The sequence below is a fragment of the Phyllostomus hastatus genome, unplaced genomic scaffold, assembly GCF_019186645.2.
Source record: "Phyllostomus hastatus isolate PE091 unplaced genomic scaffold, TTU_PhHast_1.1 phas_contig_16, whole genome shotgun sequence".
Lineage (NCBI taxonomy): Eukaryota > Metazoa > Chordata > Mammalia > Chiroptera > Phyllostomidae > Phyllostomus > Phyllostomus hastatus.
The window spans coordinates 156972-162766 of NW_025333643.1; positions in this window are offsets into that span (position 1 = coordinate 156972).

Below are 5795 nucleotides of genomic sequence, written 5' to 3' on the forward strand. Positions count from 1 at the left end.
CTTTTCTACTGAGAACATTTCATTGTATATATACACCGCAACTTCTTTACCCATTCACCTATCGGTGGACATGTAGGTGGTTTCATGTCTTGGCATTATAAATAATACTGCAATAAACATAGGGCTGCAGGTAGCTCTTTGAGATAGTGATTTCGTTTCCTTCAGATATATGTTCAGAAGTGGGATTGCTGGATTATACAGTAGTTTTATTTTCAGTGTTTTAAGGAAACCCCATACTGTGGCTGTACCAGTTTATACTCCCATCAACAGTGTACAAATGTCCCCTTATCTCCACATCCTCACTAACACTGGTCATTTCTTACCTTTTTTATTATAGCCATTCTAACAGGTGTGAGGTGATTTCATTGTGGTTTTGGTTGTCATTTCTCTGATGACTACTGATGTTGAGCGTCTTTTCATGTGCCTCTTAGCCATTGTATGTCTTCTTTGGGAAAATGTCTATTCGGTTTCTCTGCCCATTTTTAATTGGATTATTTGTTTTTTGTTATTGAGTTGTATAAATTATTTATTTATTTTATTTGTTAACCCCTTATAAGATATATGGTTTACAAATATTTTTTCCCAGCATTTTTTTAGTTTGACTTAGTCTCACTTGTTTTTGCTTTTGGTCGCATCTAAAAAAATCATTGCCAAGACCAATGTCAAGAAAATTTTTCCCTATTGTTTTTCTAGGAATTTTACAGTTTCAGGCCTTACATTTAAGTCTTTAATGCATTTTGAGTTAATTTTTGTGAGTGGTATAAAATAGGGGTCCAATTTTATTCTTTTGCATGTGAATATCAGGTTTTCTCAATGCTATTTATTAAAGAGACAATCTCTTCCCCAGTAAATGTTTTTGGCTCCTTTGTCAAATATTAGTTGATCACATATGAATGGGTTTATTTCTGGGTTCTCAATTCTATTCTATTTGTCTATATGTCTGTTTTTATGGCAGTTCCATACTGTTTTGATTACTACAGATTTGTAACATAGTTTAAAATCAAGGAGTGGGATTCCTCTAGCTTTTTTATTTCTCTGAATTGCTTTGAATATTTGGATATTTTTGTGGTTACAAATGAATTCTACAATTGTTTTTCCTGTTTCTGTGAAAAATGCCATTAGAATTTTGATAGTGGTTTCATCGACTGTATAGATGGCATTGGGTCATATAGACATTTTAACAATATTAATTCTTTAGTATTTTTCATCAAAGTCTTGTAGTTTTCAGTGTACAGATCATTCACTTCCTTGTTTAAATTTATTCCTAAGTATCTTACTGTTTTTGATGCTATTGTGAATGGGATTGTTTTTCTTATATTTTCTGCTTGCAGATATTTTATTGTTTCATTTAGAATAATTATTTGTAGGTAAGGACTACTAATGCCACCTGATTAATTTTGCTGCTGTTTGGAGTTCCCTTGTTCTCTTTTTCCCCTCTTGCTGCCGTGTGTGTGTGTGTGTGTGTGTGTGTGAACTGATAATGTTTGTTCTACAGTGGTAGGCTTTGATTCTCTTCTCTTTACTTTTTGTGAATCAGTCTGCTATGGATTTTTGCTTTGTGGTTACAAATACCTACATAAAGCATCTTATATGTGTAAGTCTACCTTACACTGTTAACAACTTAACTTTAGTCAGATACAAAAACTCTACACTTTTACTCCCCCATCTTTTGTTTTTTACATAACAGTTTACCTCTTATATATTGTATATTAACAAGTTACTGTAGCTATATTATTTTTAATATTTTCTTTTAACCTTTATGCTAGAATTAAGTGGTTAATACTATGCCATGTTTTACAGTATGAGCATTCTGAATTTGGCTATATACTTATCTTTATCAATGTGTTATATTTTTCATATATGTTCATGTGTCTAAGTAGCATCATTTTATTTCAGTTTGAAATTCTGGATGGCTTGTTATTGCACTGATTGCTGGGTGTCACCCCTAGAACTGGAGTCTGTAGGTCTAAGGGTGTGGTCTAAGAATTTGCACTTCTAACAAGCTGCCATGTGCTACTGCTGCTGCTGGTGGTTCACTGACCACACTCTGAGTCCCACTGAACTTTGGATTCAAGGTAGCTGGAAAGAAGCATGACCTGGAAGAGTTCATAATTTCTGCTTCATTTCACTGGTTAGAACCCAGTCACATGATCAAACCTATTGGCAAGGAAAGCTGGAAAATACAGAGGAGCTATTGGCCCAGGAGGAAAAGGACACAAATTTTTATGAAAAGCTCTCTGAAAGCATCCTTTGCAATGAATTAGAAAAAAGATAGAACAAGCCCAAATAGTTTAGAAATAATAAAATAATTAAAACCAGGACATGAACCAAAATTAGAAAACATAATAGAAAATCAAAAAAGCCAAAAACTAGTATTTAAAGAAGACTTTAGAATAATTTAGAATAAAGAAGATTTTAGAATAATACCTAAAAATAAATAAACATCCCCTGGCTGATGTGGCTCACTGGATTGAGCGCTAGCCTGCAAATTGCAAGGTCACCAGTTTGATTCCCAGTCAGGGCATATGCCTGAGTTGCAGGCCAGGTCCCTAGTTGGGGGTGTGCAAGAGGCAACCACACACTGATGTTTCTCTTCCTCTCTTTCTAGCACCCTCTCCCTTCTCTCTAAAAATAAATAATATGTTTTTTTAAATAAAAATAAATAAGTATCCTAGAATAATAGCTAAAAATAAATAAAACAAAGAGGCAGATCTACTAAGTCAATACTGGAGATGAAATGGAATACACAGTCCAAAAGAAGCTGGAAAGAAGGCCAGGGGCGGGGGAATAGAACAAATGAGATAAATAGAAAACCAATAGCAAGATGGTAGAGGTAGACCAAATCATATCAACAAGAGCATTAAATGTAAGTGGTCTGAACAATTGATTAAAAGAGGTCAGACTGGATAACAATGCAAAATCTAACTATGTGCTATCTGTATTTATTTTATTTTTTAAAATATTTTAATTTTGAAACAATATTTTTAAAAACACTGTAAAAGAAAATAAAGAGTGCTTGTATACTTTCACCCATCTTCTTCAAAAGCTAATATAGTTTATATTTATTAAAACCGGGAGGTTAACATTGAAAGAACACTATTAACTAATTTATAGACTATATTCAAATTTCAGCAAAAACATTCTTTTAAATGCACACAGTATATTAACCAAGATAGAGTCATAAAAGAAGTCTCAGTAAATTTAAAAGTATATAAATATCAGAAGTATGTGCTTTACCCCAAATGGAATTAAATTATAAATAAATAGCATAAAGATATTTGGAATTTCCCTCATATATTTGGAAATTAAACAACACACTTCTAAATCACCCATACATCAAAGAAAAAGCCACAAGTTATATTAGAAAATATTTTGAACTGAAAGTATTTTAAAATATTAGAAAATATTTTAAATTAAATTGTAATGAAAACACCATGTCAAAATGTGTAGGATGAAGATCAAGGTGTGCTTTAAAGGAAAATGAATAGTTTACATGGTTAAAATAGAAAAGAAAGGTATAAAACCTAAAGATCTAAGTTGCTACCTTAAAGTAGCTAGAAAAAGAAGAGCAAATTAATTCCTAAGTAGAAGAAAGGAAATAACAAAAATAGTAATAAAGAAATCAATAAAATAGAAAATGGAAAACATCCATGACACCAAAAGCTGATTCTCTGAAAGATCTAAAAGAGTGATAAAATTCTAGTTAGACTAATAAAAAGAATATATATAAATAAATAAGCAATATCAGAAATAAAGCAGAGACCTCCTATAAGTACTACAGATACTGAAAAAATCATTAAAAAATATGACTAATGTATGCCAATAAATGCAACAATTTAGATGAAATGAATACACTTCTTGTCATGGAAATCTGAATGCTGTTTCTCCCTTCCATTACCACCACCGGGCGCCCTTCAGAGCCACTCTTCCTGCGTGTTCTGTGAGCAGCTCCAGAATGCCAGTGGCTGCTCCTCCTGGGGAAAGTGTAGGAGGAAGGTTATAAGATGAACTACAGCCCCCAAGCACTGCAGCTCACGTTGGAGATGCAGCTAATACTCATTCCCTGTTCCACTATCCCTTTTGATTTCCCCCACTTTCAAGTCATATTTAGTCTGGTCTCAGTGGCATATGGGGTGGCATGATCCAGACTCTCATTCTGCAGGGTCTGCATCTCTGGGCACCACACCCTTTTCAAGAGAGTTTGCTGCACTTGTCTCGTCACCATCAAAATTGACATCCAGGTGGATCTTCTGGGCTACCCTCTCACATTCCTCCCTGTCCTCATTTTGCAACAGAAACCCTAACTTTCTCCTAATGATTTGGGTGAATCCCCCTTAAATTCACCTACTTACACGCGAAATGTTACCGTAGTTCTTTTAAAATCAGGAACAAGTTAAGAATTCCTACCTTTACCATTTTTATTCAACATTGTACTTAGGACCCTAACCAGGAATGATTCAAAAGGAAGAAACTAAGCTATTATGATTATCCATGTGGGAACCTTAAAAGAATCTATAGATAAATTATTAGAATTAATATATGTTTAACAATGTTGCTAGATATGTAGAAATGATTGTGTTTTATAGCAGCAATAAACATAATATAAATTTTAACCATTTACAATAGCAACAGTGAAAAATATAACTGAACCTAAAGTTCAGAAAATATGGAGAAAATGATAAAACTCTTTTAGAAAACTATTAAAGTCACAAATTGGAGAGATACAACATATCATGGGTAATAAATTAATATTAGAACAATACTAATACTAATTGTTCTAATATTCTAATACACCTATGGATTCTATAAAATTTAATCTCAACAGCATTTTTATTGGAATTTAATTAAAATAATTGCAAAATGTACAAGCCAAAACAAAGGACCAGAATAACCTAGATGTTTCTAAAGAAGGATAAGCTATAAACTGACATTATGATAAGGTTAGACTAATTAAGATGAATGGTATTGGTACAGGGATATGTAATTAGAACAATAGAGCAGAATACAGAGCCCAGAAACAGACACCACTTACAGAAAGACTTCATACTGTCAGAGAGAGCATTGCAAATCAGTGAGAACTGGCTGGACTATCCAACATGGTGCTGGTTCAAGGTTATCCATGTGAAAAACTATGGACTTGGCCCTGACTGGTGTGGCTCAGTGGATTGAGTGCCAGCCTGCAAACCAAAGGATCGCTGATTTGATTCCCAGTCTAGGGCACGTGCCTGGGTTGTGGGCCCGGTCCCCAGTAGGGGTAGCATGAGAGGCAACCACACATTGATATTTATCTCCGTCTCTTTCTCCCTACCCGCTCTCTAAAACAAATAAATACATGAGCTCTTTAAAAAATGAAAAATTATGAACTCAAATATTCATACCCAATTGGTGGATGCCTTACACCATCCTAAAAGGATCCATTTCAGATGGATTAGACTTAAATGTGAGAGGCCAAATTTTTACAGTGTTAAGAAGAAAACATAGGAGAAAGTCTCTATAAACTAGTACTACATTAAACTTTGTAAGTTCTTTTCTTCAAAGCACTTCAAAAATAATGAGAATTCCAAAGCTAGAAGAATATATTTAAATATATATATATATACACACACACACATATATATACCACAAAACCAGTGAAATTTATTTATAAAAAAATTGTGTATTTATTGTAACATGGTTAAATTTCAGTCACCTTCAATGTACTCTCCATATGATGCAATACACTTATGGAGACTTTTTTCCACTGCACAAAACAGTTTTTAAACCCGCAGATTTTGGTGCTTTTTAGTGCTTCTGCC